Source organism: Malaya genurostris, chromosome 3 (genome assembly GCF_030247185.1).
Source record: "Malaya genurostris strain Urasoe2022 chromosome 3, Malgen_1.1, whole genome shotgun sequence".
Lineage (NCBI taxonomy): Eukaryota > Metazoa > Arthropoda > Insecta > Diptera > Culicidae > Malaya > Malaya genurostris.
Genome location: NC_080572.1, coordinates 299,016,213 through 299,032,468, shown reverse-complemented (window position 1 = coordinate 299,032,468; position 16,256 = coordinate 299,016,213). Strand labels below are relative to the sequence as shown.

Sequence of the window (16,256 nt, the reverse complement as noted above, 5' to 3'; positions counted from 1 at the left end):
ACTGATCTTGCGAATAGTAACAAAAAAACGAGTTATTGCGTTAAACTCAAATTTAGAGTAGGAATTACTCAATATCATTGATGATAACTACTCAATTTTTGACGTTTCCATGTATCATTTGAAAATGAATAACTAGTACTCAAATTTTGAGTAACTTTTTCTAAGCGTGTATGTATTCGGTGTCAAGATCCCACTCTTAAACGAAATATACCACATATAAGTAATTAAACTTATCAGTAGATTTGCAAAGTACGTTACGTTGTTAAGTGGAACTAATTGTTTTGTTTTTTCCTCTTTCTAGTTAATGTTGAAAGTTATTTATTCGATTAAAAGGTAGGAAAACAACAGATCGATTGGCTTCAAAAGCTCCCAGATTTTGTATTAGGGGAATAAAATTGTGCGAAACTAAGTTCTTCAAATTCTGCGTGTAAGAAAATGACATGACGGACACGGATAGGAAACCGGATCGTGTGAATCAGAATGACGGTGACGGAAGAAGCCGGACCGTCTGAATCGTACTTTAATATGTCAACTTGATGACACAAGATTAACACAGATGGCCATGGAATGGTAAAAATCTATCTATCTATAATTGTGGCAAACGCTTTACACCCACTCATTCTCAATCGTTGTTAAAAAAATTTTGACGTGCTGAATATCAAATGCTATAATTTCCAGTTTTCGAGAAATATTGCAAATAAATTTAACGTTATTACATCGAAACAACGTTACGTTGCATATGCTAATCGTCTTCAAAATCTTACCACGCAGTTTCCGGTCGACAGTTCCACTCCGACGATTGGCTTGAGGATTCGGAATAGTCGTTTATTTATTTCTTATACCGTTTGATAACGCGTCATACGGCATTTCTGGGCAATTTTAGCTGTTTAGCTAGCTTAGATGCAGACCACAATGGATTTTCCAAATAACTGTGCACAATTTTTTCCCTTCTTTCGGCTTCCATGTTGATTGTTTATAAAGTACAGTCGATTTGCGGAATGTCAAAAATCATTCGTGAAGCTGACAAAATTCCCGACACGTGGGCGCTAAGAACTTCCAAATCCGTCCACCAGGAGCGCCACAGCAAGGCCCGAGGCCCGGAGGGCTGAGTATCATATACCAATCGATTCAGCTCAACGAACTGAGCAAATGTCCGTGTGTGTGTATGTGTGTTGTCAACAAAGAGGTCGAGATCTCAGAGATGGCTGGACCGTTTTCTGCAAACTCAGATTCATATGCAAACAAGGTTCCTGAATTACGTTTGGATCCGACTCCTGATTGCGGAACAACAGGATAATATGTGAAACGAAATTAAAATAATGCAACTCATTTTTTTCGTAGATGGCTGAAACGATCTAAGATTCAAATGAAATCTAAGAACCATCTATGAATGAAATGAGAGGTCTTAAATCCTATAAAACATCTTACTTTTTAGTCAGATCCGACTTTCGGTTTAGGAGATACAGGGTAATTAGTATAAAAATGTCCATTTCACATAAATTAATCAGGTGTATTGGGTTGGCAGATTTGGATAGTCGATTACCAAATAAATTTATTTCAGTTTAAGCAGTATTCGTTTTTGGATTCGGAATGTACCCCCAAATATTAATTCGCACTACAATTTCTCACTCCTCAGGTGAATTTAACTGATTTCGGCTACACCGATTTTAGAATTCCGGTTCCAATATCGAATCGTTTCTCAAAGCTCAATCATTTTCTCAAAAAGGCCAAATTGAACTTTAAAAACCAAAACTTAATTTAAGGACTTAAGGTCCCATACAAAATTGGTGAATTTTATCCGATTCTGGAATTACAGATGATGAGTTTTTAAAATTCATACCGATATAAAAGATGTAAATTGTTTGGCGTATTAATTTATGGCCATACGAATCATTTTAGGTTATGCTAGTTCCTGAATACCGGCTCTGGAAGTACCATAAATAATGACGAAAAACTCTAAAGTGGAACTTACTTCGACATCTCATGGAATGTTCAATCGATTGTCACACGTTAAGATTGAAATTCGATACGATTAGCAGTTTCGAAATTACAGGGTAATGAGTGATTAAAATTTCAATTTGCCGTTTAAAACGACGATAGTTAAAATAATGTCATGAGAACTAAAACACCGAAGAATATCCATGCAAAAAACACATGCGGATTGATAGAAAAAAGTAATCATCTAACTGCTAGGTGGATTAATCACGTTTTATTTGCATGATTCAAATAATGTTTATGTTTTCAGATAATGGAATTGTGGAAGGCCAAACAAAATCGCTCAATTCATTCAATCTTATAACTTCAATGCAATGAACTATGTTTAATTATTTTAAACTTTGTATTCAAATGATGATAATTTATAAAAAATTCTTCATGCATTCAATATGAAAAAAGTATTCTTCATGAGAATTAAGTGTAAGCTCAGTTAAAATTTAAGTATTTCGGGCAGCTCATATGCACTTGTCTGGCAATTACATTGTAAATGTCAAGAAAATTGAATGTTAAGTGCCATACAATTAGAATCAATCTGCTGTTTGTTAGATGGAATCAGTGTAGATATAAATATGTTATTAACTAAGGGCATATTCAGTAGTGTTCGAGTTCTAGAGGCATAATTTAATTCAAATCTGGATGTTGTAACAAGAAAAACTGGCAGCCCTGGCAGTGTTTAATTCGTGTTTCAAATATAGGCAAAATAGAACGGATGCGTCTGCCAGTTAAAAATTTGACAGAAGAATTGTTCGAAAAAATAAAACTAAAACGGCTTGCTGGGACTTCGTTTGTTCCAGTCTCAGTTCTATTATAGATCTCCCATATCAAACTTCCAGCAGCTGAATTTGCTGTAAGCTTTTTCTGCAGTTCATACAAATACAAATAATAATACCCCTAAGTCCCATACAAACGAACCGCCAATGTTTGGTTTACAGCATGAACAAGTAAGCCTAGCAAATATCTCCCTTTAATTGCGATAGTTTGAAAATGTGGAAAGAGATCGTTTCTGGCAACGCTTTATGCTAGTTGCTACGGTGCAAAACAAACTTGTTTATTTATGTTTATCGTTGCTGTATTAAACTGCAACAATCAGTCTAAATATTACCGGCACTAGCACAAAAGATGAAAAATGAACACAAACACCCACGAATCTACAAATATCAATACAATCGAATATACAATCCGCTAGTAGTACATTCGTGGTGGCTTAACCATTCTAGATTATTGTTTAATTTACATTTCGCTTGTAATATTGATTATCAGATAAAAACTGTTTGTTAATTTATTTTTCACTATAATAAACAGTAACTATGGTGAACTTGTTCTTCCCCTTCAGTGTTGCTAGTTTAATAGAAAACTCGTTAAAGTACATTATCACTCTGACAGTGTATCATGACAGTGTACCGCACGATGCAAAATGTGTCCTTGAAAATTTGTCGAAGCATTCCGTATTATAATTTGTATTTGGTTCATATACACTTGTAAGACAATTCGACTGTACGTGTCAAACGAATGGAATACTAAATGTCATACATTTGGAGTTTATCTGATGTTTTGTGGATGGAATTTAGGTGTATTACTAATAGAATTCAACACGATTTCATTTGGATATGATTTGAAAAGACTTACACTTGCAATTTAAGTGTCGAGACAAATGCGGCGAAATTAAGTGTAGTACACTTTGGTCCAACTTGTCGATTTTAATCAGTGTATTTTCAATTATATCAGCTGTTTTTCAAAGAAGGACGAATCTTACAAAAGTAAATAAATCGAGGTTCTCTCTCCTACCAATAAATGCTTCAAAATCCTACAATTTTGTCTAAAAATACGTATTCCACAAAAATTTCAATGTTAGTAATACAAAGAACTATAAAGGGCGAAACTGTCATTCCATTTGTTCACGCAAGTTTCGTCCTCCGTGTTCCATACCAACAAACAGGGCGATACTTCAATAGCTAGTAAGGAAGGGCGAAACTATTTATTTTCTTTATTTTAGATGGTTTCAGAACCTTTTATTACTGGAAATAGTAAAGGAGACAATAAAACTACTCGCAGATTTGTCTTAGTCGCGAAAACCAGCCAATTTCATGAAAAATGCGCAAGGGTGTATCTTTATAATTCACACAGGAAGTATAAAAGTAAACAAATCGAAAAAGTGCGAAACTCTTTTTATGTTGATTTATTCAGTGGATAAAGAAGGAAAGTGGTAACATTTGTGTGCCTTTTGAAGATAAACTAACAATTCATCGACTAATCATAAATTGATCTGAGAATATACGGTAATTTCTAAACACGATTTGAAACCAAAGTCGAAACATTCATCGATGATTTTCTCCATTTGCTGTCAATACTAGATTCGCCGTTTTTTTAAAAACAGCTGATATTATAGATCTTCCATTCCATATACTACTGAGGCTGTGAACCATTTCGCGGTTAATTTTAACTTTTATTTGAAATCTGACAGTTATTTAGTGGTCATTTTGTGCCGAGTAGTTAAATTTAACTTAAACTGCGGCCCATTTTAAAAATTTGACGGAAGGATAGTAATTTGGGTTTATTTTCCACTGGAAATTATTTCAACTAAAGAATTAATATTAGAATTTTCATTGCAAGATTTTTCTCAGTGTCGGGAAATAACCATCGATTTGTCAAAAATAACCATGCTCTCGAGCAATGATATTTTTGACAACATCGAATTAACCGCTCGAGTGTCAGATTTCAACCAAAAGTTAAAATTAACCGCGAAAGGGTTCACAGCCTGAATTTGCTCTTAGTAGAGATAGTAGATAATTAATAGTAAATATGGCGCTTCAAATTTAACTTAATATTTACCAAACAGCAAAATTACAACCAACATCGATCGAATGCTTAAATCACCGTTTAAAATAATGAATTTATTAGTTCACCAAAGGCACTGCTCTACAGGTGCAATGAAACAAATTTAGTTCAACATAATCTCAGTTTACAAATACACGAACTCCTAAGCAGCGCTGATATCAAATCACGATCGTACGAAAGCTTACTCGTTGGACCGGAGAACTGCTCTCAAACCCCGAACTAAAACATAAACAAAACGAAGCCGGTACCGAAGAGCAGCATGGCATGGCGGTTGCTTCGGTTGTAGAAAAAAGCTCCGATGATCGGTCGGTTCGTTCGTTCGTTCGATCGTTCGTTGGGTGGTGGGTTGCTGCAGGCTACTGCCGCTTCTTCGATGCGGGCAAACGGATGGATCAGTTGCTGTCGGAGCCAGTTCACGAAAGGTAGCGCCAAGGAAGGATCGTCGCTGCGCTCGTACGCGATCTCGTCGCGGAATTTATTCGCGGAGCGGAGTTAAATAACAGGAAAATAAAAAAAAAACAATCGATCCCTTCAGCGAGAAGTTAGTGCCTGCTAGTGAAATCCAAATCCAAATCGGCTGAACGAATATAACAACCGTAAAAACAAACGACGAACGAACGGGTGCTGCTGGTTTTATGTGTTTTTGTTTTTTTTGGGAAATGATCAAGCAAGTGATCGTTGTGCTTTCTGCTGTGTGTAGCCCTCGCGTAAGTTATTTTTCGTTTTTTTTTGTGGTCTGTTTATTCCGATGTGAATTTTCTTCAGTGCATGGTTGCCACCGCCTTTTTTTTAAATGACTGAAGAAAACTGTTGTGTGCGACGAGTCGAAGAATTACGGTGTTGGTTTTTTTTATTTTTTATATTTCGGCAAACAGGTTTTTTTTGCTTGATGCGCTGTCGTCTTCGTTTCTGTTCAGGCCAAACGGAATCAGGCTTGTTTTGATGGTTTTGGAATTTCGCGAGAGTGGAATTTTTTTCCCCGAAACGAATAGTTCTTGTCGACGACAAAACAGATTATATTGGTGCTGTTTGTTTTTGTTTTGTTTCTGTGGATGATTCGTTGGATATCTTATCAGTGAACTCGAAGATTTGCTGTGGTGAGAATGAAGTGCGGACGATTAAAATTTATACTATTGTGAAACATAAAACATGTGCAAATCGAGTTAATCTAATGTTTCGAACCGAGTACAAAATGAAACTTGTGAATTATTGCGGTGTTCTTGGGCAATAAGACTGTTGCTTCGTACACAGAAACAGCCACTATCGGACTATTACCATCCTCGATGGCTGGAATTGTTAAGGTCATGTTCTAGAAAAATGGAAACATCGTAAATGACTGTTGTTTCGCATCAAAATTACGCCATATTCTAAGTCATAAACCGTGATATACACTTCTCTTCTTGATATTCCGTGAGCTGAGTCGTAGGAAGAATTAGCAAACTCGACCAGTTTCAGGCTGCGGTGGGTTCAGAGATCCTGCAACGTAATTGGTTTTACGTCTATTAGTTATCGTTCAGTGAAGCTAGAAAGTGTAATGTTTTGGTCAATATTTTCGGACTGTAAAATAATGAGAAAAACATCTTCCAATACTGTGCGAAAATCAAAATTCTGCAGCTTCGCTTCCATAGTTGAAATTATCATAGTAGTTAATACAACCACGTGAAATGCTTCATGCATACATAATGACATTTATGCATCTTTTGGTCCCGAGACTATGACTTGTTGTATTTGTGCTGTTACAGATGTTCTTAATGTTGTCAGCAGAAAATCTGTGAATCGGGGGTTCAAAGGTTCATTCAACTTAAAATAAAAAAAAAGACGGATTGAAACACAACCGGATAACATTAAAATTAAAAAAAAAAGACGGATTGAGACATAACCGGATGACGTGAATACGAATAAAATGCATGAATCAGTTTTTTTGTATGTTAAAGAACCCGAATTCTGGATCTGAAATTTAGGAAACGAATTTTGGAGCCGAATGCTAGAATTGAATTCTGAAACTTAATTTTAATGCTAAATTCTGGAGCTGAACTTTAAACCTGAACTCGGGAACTGAATTCTAAAACTGATTGTTGAACCGATCACGGAACTTGTGTTCTGGAACTGAATCCCAGTTTACGATTCTGGTTCGACACTGAATTCTAGCACAGAACTATGGTCTGGTATGCAGCAGAATTTTAGCTTCAGAATTACGATTAAGGATTCAGTTTTCAAATTCGACATCCAGAATTCAGCTCTGAAATTCAGTTCTAGAATCCAGAATGCAAAATAGAACTGAGTTTTGGGACCAAATTCTTAATTCAGATCCTGGATTGTGGATATATTTTAGAATCGTACACCGGAAATACAACTAAATTTTGGTTCTAAATTCTGGTCCTGTATTTCGGTCTTAAATTCCAGGATTGAAACTGAATGCGGGCTGGCAAATTTGGAACTGAGTTCTGACCTCAATTTCAGTACCAGGATACAGTTTCAATATTCAGAATTCATTTACGAAATTTAGTTCTAAAGTCCTGGTCTAGAATCAAGATTCTGAACTTAATTCCAGATTTCGGTTCCGAAACCCAGGCTTAGAGTCAACTTCTAAAATTTCGTTTCAGTTCCAGAACTCTGCAACTCAAGGTTGACCTTGGAATCTGGAACTGATCTGGATTCTGGAAATCTGGTGTTTGGTTCTGAAACTTAATTCCAGACCCTGAAGTTAACAAACGCATTCAAACCAATACACAAAAATTGAAAAAAATCGAGAAAAGTATGCAAAAATCATTTTCTAATTGAAGTCTGTCTGTCATGTCATTAATAATCTAATAAGAATTGTATGGTGGGGAGCCTAGCATAAAGGGTTAAACGTCTGTCGCGTAGTTTACATGTGTTCAATTCTCTATTCAGCACATTCGAACCGCAGATTCTTCACGTCTCGTCGCCGATTTTTCAGTGCTTAGCAGCTCCAAATGAACTGCTTTCACCACATAGCAATACAATTTGAATCGCTATTCAAGCTCAAAGTTTATTCTACTCTGTGAGCCAATTTTTGGATACTTAAATCAAACCGCAATGTTTTTTCTGATGTTTCTTTGGTACTTGCAATAGAATACTGTTGACTGGCAATATCAGTTCAATTGTATATATAGTGCATTGATGAGTCGTCCCGGTTTCGATGGGTAATGTCAGAAACATTACCGCAGGGTCGGATTGCTGTAAATAGTAACCGGTAGTCAGTGATCTACCAGCTCATAAATCTGGAAATTGGAGATGAAGATTATTTTCAGCGGTATAGTTGAAATATTGGATGGGACGATTGCTTTAAACATTTTTAATTCACATTGAATTCCTTTGAATTAATGAAAAAGAGTGAAATTTTTTTTCAAACCTATTCAACCCTTCACATGGAAAGATTTTTGAAAAATATCGACATGCAGGAAATTACCATCTTTGTTTTTAAATTTACTTCAAATATCTTATTATTTTAACGTTTCGTCTTTGACTCATCAGTGCAGAGCAATTCACATTGAACTGCTTAGTGCTAAACACAAATTTGGCTAACCCCTAAATGACCAAACCTGCATCGGCCAGAAATAGTTCGGCACGTCAGAAAAGACATTGCACTCCGTTGCAAAACAAAAAGTGTTCTGTAAATACCAGAAACTTTACGTCTGCTTAGCGGTTCAAATTGAACTACCGAGTTTAGCACTAAGCAGGTCAATTTGAACTGCTCTACACTGATGAGTCAAATAGAACATAGGTTAACATTTTTTTAACAAATTGAATCAAAAGTGTCTTCTTGACGCGATTTTTGTAGCGTTCATGCCCCGTTTACACTTCTGCTGGTTGCCAGCATGCTGGTGTCAGTGTACTGCCCTCTTAGGAAAAAAACGTTCAACGGTGGTCCTTCGTTGGTCTAATACTTTGGATCATTGGACCACAGTTGAACGTTTTTTCCTAAGAGGGCAGTACACTGACACCAGCATGCTGGCAGCCAGCAGAAGTGTAAACGGGGCATCAGGATGTAATCAACAAAACTTTTTTTTTAGCGAACAAAATCCTATTGTAAGTATTTGATGATAAACGCACACGTGCCGCTGAAACTTGTACTGCATGAATGTTGTTAGTAAAAATGCAATGCCTACTTGTCAAATCGAGTCGCAGTGTTCACCGGCCTTACTCTAGCGATTCGTTAGCAAAGTAAACGTTCTAGCAATGCGCGTACGCTAAATATTACAGGGCTTTATAGTCTTGGCAACTTAGCCCTTTATAAAGAGCTCATACACAGAGAGGAATTGGCCTAGTTTGAAACAACTAATTGTATTGTTGACATTCAATGTCGAATGTTTATTGAGCTAAATTAAAAATTGTCTGTTTCAAACCAATGATTCATATTGATCCAAATAATTATTACAATAAATTTCAACTCATTTAATATTATTGTTGTAAGATTGAAAATGTTTGATTACACCACAAAAATTGGATATTTTAAATCATATTCGAAGTTGTTCCAAACAAAATTCAGCTTGTTGGATGATGCACATATTACATCAGTTCAATATAATATATCACTTTGAATCAACATATGTGTTGAGTATAAATAACCTAAATTTTCGGTTAGGTGAATACCAACCTGACGATTAAGTCAAAATAAAATAGTTTTTCAGTTTGCTTCGGTTGCTTTTATCGTTAGCTCGCTTCTTCTCGGTTGTGTTTAGTTTTCGTGTCATCTCAGTTTCCATTGTTTTTGAAGTGATTTTATATTGTAAAAAGTGTTAGTTGAACTGTGCAAATGTGTTTATCAATCAGGGAATTGTTTTTTGAAAGTAGTAAAATATGCAGCGATACCATTGATATTTTCAAAATAACGGAAATATTTTTCAATGACGATAATGCGCTTCTACTGCTCTGCGAGAAATATAAAATAAAAACACTTGCAATCGTGTGAAATAAGCACTACAGCTAGATCAGTAGTAGTAAGTAACATTGGATACAATAATAGTAATAACGATTTATTAATTTTAGTTGTTTGACGTAAAGCCGCCATAACTAAGTTCAGTTTTTGCAATGACTGAGCGGAAACATATATTGGAGAAGCCAAATGAATGAAATAATAATAGTAATGTAATTTATGTAATTATGTGTAAAATATAAACGTAAAAATAAAATTCATTTCATTCCCTTAACCATAACTAGAGCGTTCTACCTCAAAACTTCTCATTTCCTTTGAACAAATTTTTTCTTTGAATCAACAAAAAGTAATGATTGCACTCACTATTTTGTTGCTCATTTCAAAAATAAATCACAGTATGTGTAATCCAAACTTTGTTTGAAATAAGTTGTGAAGTATGGTTGAATTTACCTAAGAGTTTTCAGCTGTCAAACTGGAACAACCATAATTATAGTTGTTTTAAACGAATATTTGTTGAAAATACGTTAAAATCGGAGCTAAAAACAACCTTGTACTCCAGTTTATTTCGAAGTTCATAGTCAGTCAAAGTAAATCAAAAACATGGTTGTGCAAATTTCAATGTAGGAATTAAATTGAAGTATCCTTCAATATGGTTGATAGTACCAGAGATTTTTCTCCGTGTAGACTTCAAAAGTCAGCTCACTAGAGAAGAAGAAGAAGAAGAGACTCCTCTTCTCTAGAAGAAGAGGAAGAAGAAGAAATATTACAGAAAATTATGTTTCCATGAGTTTTTTATACATGCCAAAAGCTTTAGTCCGGAATTCGGAATCAGAACCAAATTTGCGTTTCATGCAACTATTTATTCTATTGATATTGCGACAAAATAAAATTTCGTTTCAGGAAAGTGTTATAATATGCCCCCCTTAAGAAAACATTGAGATATTTTTAAATGTACTGATATATTTTCTTCGAGAATGTATGTATTTGCAATACGTCTGAGGAACATAATTTTCAATGATTTCGGAAGAAGTGATGAGAATTGATTGATATAAACACATTTTCCAAAACAACCACATTCTCAGTTTTTTCGCTTGCCGTTGGCATAAAGCAACCGTATAATATGCCTCACAACAAATCAGTGGTATGCCCCACAACAATGATGCAATAAGCCCCTTGAAATGTCGTTATAGAAGAAAAGCAGATAAAGAAGATATTCTTTGCATCAGAAATCAATTGCATAATCAATTAATTACAATTGGAAAGCAAATCGAAGGTGGGACATAATGTCCATAAAGTGATTGTTATGAGAAAATTCGTATATCAAAGAAGTGACTTTGTTTCTCTAAATATTTATACTGTAAATAGAGACATTAGCACTGCTGAAAGTTAAATACTAAGTTACAACCGACCATTAGACGTTTTACACGATTAATATGCTTGTTTAGTCGAAGCAAAACCTTACATCGAAAAGCTATCTAATGATATTTTCAGTTTTTTCATATTTTCCAGCAAACCACAACTGCCAAACTTGCATACCAGAAAGATCTTACGAAAATATAATATTAGAGATAAAACTTTTGTTAAGAAAAGTCTTGAATACTTAAAAAAGGAAGGGGGGCGTTTTGGCCAGCAGGGGACTTTTATAACACTTTCCCCTATATAGCAAATATTGTTACGTGAAACTACAAAACTAAATATTCAAATTTCTCAGTGGATTTGTTTCAATAAATATTTTGATAACAATAACAAATATTTTACTTGTGCGTTCCAGTGAATTTTTTGACAAACAATTTCAAAGTACATTTACCTTGCAAAGTCAGTTTAAAATGAACTAACTTTAGAGAATGGCAACAATTGTAGGGCTTTGAATTTATAATCTTAGTAGTTGAAATAAATGATAAGATATTAATTTGATTTGTATGATTTGTATTTCAACTTACGCTTTTGTTTGAAAAATCATACATTTAGCTTTGTTTTTAAGAATAAAATGATGTCTTCAAAATAATAAATAATAAGCCTTGTTTTTGGAACACTTTCCTTCGATTTATGTATTTTTAGCAATTCCAATTACTCACATTTATGACATCCCAATTATTTACAAGCCTTGGTGTATTACTTTTAGTAATATCCAATGATTCGGTACTCTTTTAGTCCGATCAAGATAGAGATAAACTGCATAAAATTTTTGCTGTGAAGAAAACGTGTTATGGAATGTTATTCAGTTTCTAATATTATTAATTATCAATACTTACGTTTAGAATGTTGAAGAGCCACAAAAAACGAAACATAGTAAATAATTCACTTATGAAACGCGTACAAACGTTTTTGTTCATTCACGGATAATAAAATTGCTCTGATTAATGAGAAATAAAACTGATATAATTAATATAAATAGTAAACTTTGCTGTATCATTACATAAATAGTATCATAGATAAAATGAATTAAATTTTGAAAAATGAATCAAACATACAGGTAAAGCAGAAAATCAACTAAACTTTCGTTGATATGCAATACATAGGTGATTAATTTCAACAATAAAATCAGCTGGAACGAATATTTTGGAATCAACATAAATCAGATTTAAAAATCTATTAACTGATTTGTTATTATAAGCAAGATCCATTTCTCTGCGTGATGGGATGAAAAATCCTAATCGATGAATGATTAAAGGAATATTATTTAAACAAGTGGACCAGAAGTCTGTTTAAATTGAAGACAATTTGAATCCCGTTAAGGGTTTTGAATACATTTTAGCAATAGGACTTCAAACCGAAATACTTGATCTATTTGAATGATTCTTTTTTTTTAAATGTTTTTGCGTTTCAAATGAGTGATTGCATACAAAGCAATTCGCTTCCTCTCATTCTGCTACTATCGCAGAAGGCGATAGCACTCAACCAATACCGTTCTATTGACCAAAAGTCTACTTCTGAGCAGCAAACTCGCTTTTTGACAACGAAATACTTCGAAAACTCTCAACAATTTTTCGTTAATAATGAAAGATTGTAACATTTGCAATATTTAACTACCTGCATACAATAAACATCATTTGAAAAAGACATGAACGCAACAAAGATCGATATTTTATTGCATAAACATAACCATAAATCGCGTGACGAAGACACTTTCAATTCGTAATGAAAAGTGTTGATAAAAATTCAGTAAAATTCGACCATCTTCTAAAAGTGGTACTTTGTTTCGCGAAAGATACAGCTGTTTATCGTTTTGCAAAGTTTTGGGAAAGTTGACAAACAACTTAACACAGTTCGGAAAAATAATGTGATTTGACATTTTATCAGATAAATGTGTCGTGTTTCACACAAATTTATATTCAAGAACTTGTGAAATTGTGTGATTGGAAAATTACACAACTTGAAATTGAATGAAATAGAAAAACAAAAGATCGACTGCACCAGCGCAACTTGAATCGAGAAACATTAGATCGCAAAGCACGTCGGTTAATCGACTGAACCACAGAAGCACACATCTGCCGAGTGCAAATTAAACTCGAAGCCTGTTAAATTCTGTACAAATGGAATATTGCGTCATTTGACAAGTTAAGTAGTTATGAACCGCTTCGTTTTGGGGAATTATGTCACCTGTAAAATTCATAATTTTTTTCTGTGAAGTTTTAGGATGCATTACAATAGAAAGGTGTATGCCGTGCTTTAGATGTAGCAAATTAAGCAAATACTTGAAAAAGCATCTTCAACGATTGTGCTTCATGTTCAAATGCTGTATTCGAAAAAAACTAAACTGTAATAGTTATTAATACATTTTTACCTTTTTTTATATATATAAAAAATAGGTATAGAATTCGCTCAAACTTTCGAAAATTTTTCCAAGGCCCGGAGGGCCGAATGACATATACCAATCGATTCAGCTCGACGAACTGAGCAAATGTCTGTGTGTGTGTGTTGTCAACTAAGAGGTCGAGATCTCAGAGATGGCTGGACCGATTTTGATCAAACTAGTCGCAAATGAAAGGTCTCCCCGTCACCCAAAACGCTATTGAATGGTTTTGAGATCGGATGTTTACTTTTTGAGTTATTCGAAGTTTTATGTCAAAATTTTCAGTTTTTTGACAGTATCTGTCACAATTGACCTTGAAAACAGAATATGTTTTCAGACTTAGATTCCGCACGATAATACCTATTCAACAAGCCATAGATTGTTAAAATCCGTCCATTTTTAACGGAGATATCGAAATTTTTGTGTAAACGACTTTTCCCCCTATTCCAGCAGTAGGAGTTTTGAGCGCTGTATGACAAAGCAATGCTTAGGAGCAACGGTAAACACGATTTTTTATTCTGTTACATACAATTGTTTCTAAGTACCAAAAAGACTGTGTACAGCATCCTTTTTCATGACAATTTGCCTCGGACCGATTTTAGCACGGCTCGTTTTTGGCAACATAATCATTCGAATATGACATATATAAACCAGATGTTGGGAGATTTTTTTTTAATTATATTGTTTTAACTTACAGTAATAAATGCTGGAAGAACATAACATCCATATACCATTCGAATCAGTTCGTCGAGATCAGCAAATGCGTGTGTGACAAATAATTTCACTCCATTTTCTCTGAAAATTTCTTTTCTACAAATTCAGATTCATACGAAAATTCGTATGCTCCCAAACAAAGTTCCTGAATTATGTTTGGTTTCGACCTCTGGTTCCGGAACTACAGGATGATATATGAAACGATATCAAAATTGTGTAACTCATTCTTCTCGTAGATGGCTGAACCGATCTAAGATTCAAATGAAATCTAAGAATCATCTAAGATGCAAATGAAAAGTTTCAAGATTCTTTAAAACATCTTGCTCTTCAGTCAGATCCAACTTCCGGTTTCGGGGATACAGGGTGATTAGTATAAAAATGTCTATTCCACATAAATTAGTCAGGTTTATCGGGTTAGCAGATTTGGATAGTTGATAAAAAAAATTAACTTTTTTCAGTTTTAGTGGTATTCAGTTGTCGATTCAGAAAGCACCTAAAAATTTAATTCGTGCTATGATTTCTCAAAGATGTCTTCACTGATTTTCAAATATTTTGAAACAAATGTAAACTATACAGCTATTCAGGTGAATTTGTCTGACTTCGGCTACACCTAATTTCGAATTCCGGTTCCAGTATCGAATCGTTTCTCAAAGCTCAATCGTTTTCTCAAAAACAGCCTAATCAAATTTCAGAAACAAAAATTCAAATTGAATTAAACTTATATACAAAATAATTAGTTTTATACATACATACAAAAATTAATGAATTTTATCCAATTAGGCTTCAAAGTTGTACTCAAAACTGTAATTTATTCGTCATATGGCCATACGAATCGGTTTGGGTTATGCTGGTTCCTGAATACCGGCTCTGGAAGTACCTTAAATTACCGTAAACTCTAAAGTGGAACTTACATATCATGGCATGTTTAATCGATTATCACACTTCTAGATTTAAATTCGATTGTATTTGCAGTTTCGACATTACAGATTAATGAGTGATTACAATCTCAAATTTTCGCTTAAAACGACGGTCATTAAAATAATGTAATGAAAACTTAAACACCGAAGAATATTCATGCAAAAAACACATGCGGATTGATAAAAAAAAAGGTATCATCTCACTGCTAGGTGGATTAATTACGTTTTTTTAACTGAATTTTCCGCAATCATTATTTTTTACTTCATTATTTCATTGGGTCTCAGTTCCGTAACCGGATGTTAGCTTCTTGACACATCACATAAGGTTTGTGGATACGACTACTTTGGAAATTTTTTCCGACTATTTCTCCAAACACCACCTTGTTGTCACTAATACCTTTGGTGTTTTAGTCTGGTCATCAGAATGATTCAAAAAATCTCCATAGGATGGTTTAAGCTCCAGTGATCTTGTCCCTGTGAGTTTTGATTGCAAGGTGAGTAGTTTATCTGAAGGCACTTGTTGATGGCAACCATCGTGATTTACGATTGTGTCATTTTTCCGTACCTTTAGATGTTTTACCAGACTTAGGTCTTGTTGGTCTTCGTCGTCTTCCTGGCCAACCATAATATGGCAGCTTAACACTGTTGATTTGGCATTATCCATGGTTTGCCTTCACAAGACCCTTCAATGTTGCATTCAGAACAATCTTAAAACCTACCTAAGGCCGTGAACCATCTCGCGAATTATTCAAACTTAACTAAAATTTGATAGTTGACCAGTATTTTTTTATCGAATTCTACTTTAACTGGTGCCCATTCCCAAGTTTGACGGATGGAAAGTTATGTGGGTTTATTTCACACTGAAAATAGAATAATATCAAGTGGTATGATTATTGCAATTCAGAGAACGTCAGAAGTACTTCGAGAAAAACTTACTTCGTGTGACATTGTATTGAAACTTTTAATTTTCTTTGACTGATAGAATAAAAAGAAACAACACAATCTAAAATCAGATTTTTTTTCAGTATCGGAAAGTAACTGTTGAGCTTTCAAAAATAATCATGTATTCGAGCAGGGTTGTTTTTGACAACGACAAAATAACTGC

At 34.4% G+C, this 16,256-nt stretch overlaps 1 protein-coding gene across 3 annotated transcripts in view; it reads left to right on the top strand.

Annotated features, from left to right (window-relative positions):
* The first annotated feature begins 5,221 nt into the window (after positions 1-5,221).
* LOC131439313 (mucin-5AC) overlaps positions 5,222-16,256 on the top strand; it is a 309,210-nt gene continuing 298,175 nt past the window's right edge. For all 3 annotated transcript variants that reach the window (XM_058610194.1, XM_058610193.1, XM_058610192.1), the window contains exon 1: positions 5,222-5,537. The gene's annotated coding sequence lies outside the window, so the exon portion shown is untranslated. The remainder of the gene's footprint in view (positions 5,538-16,256) is intronic.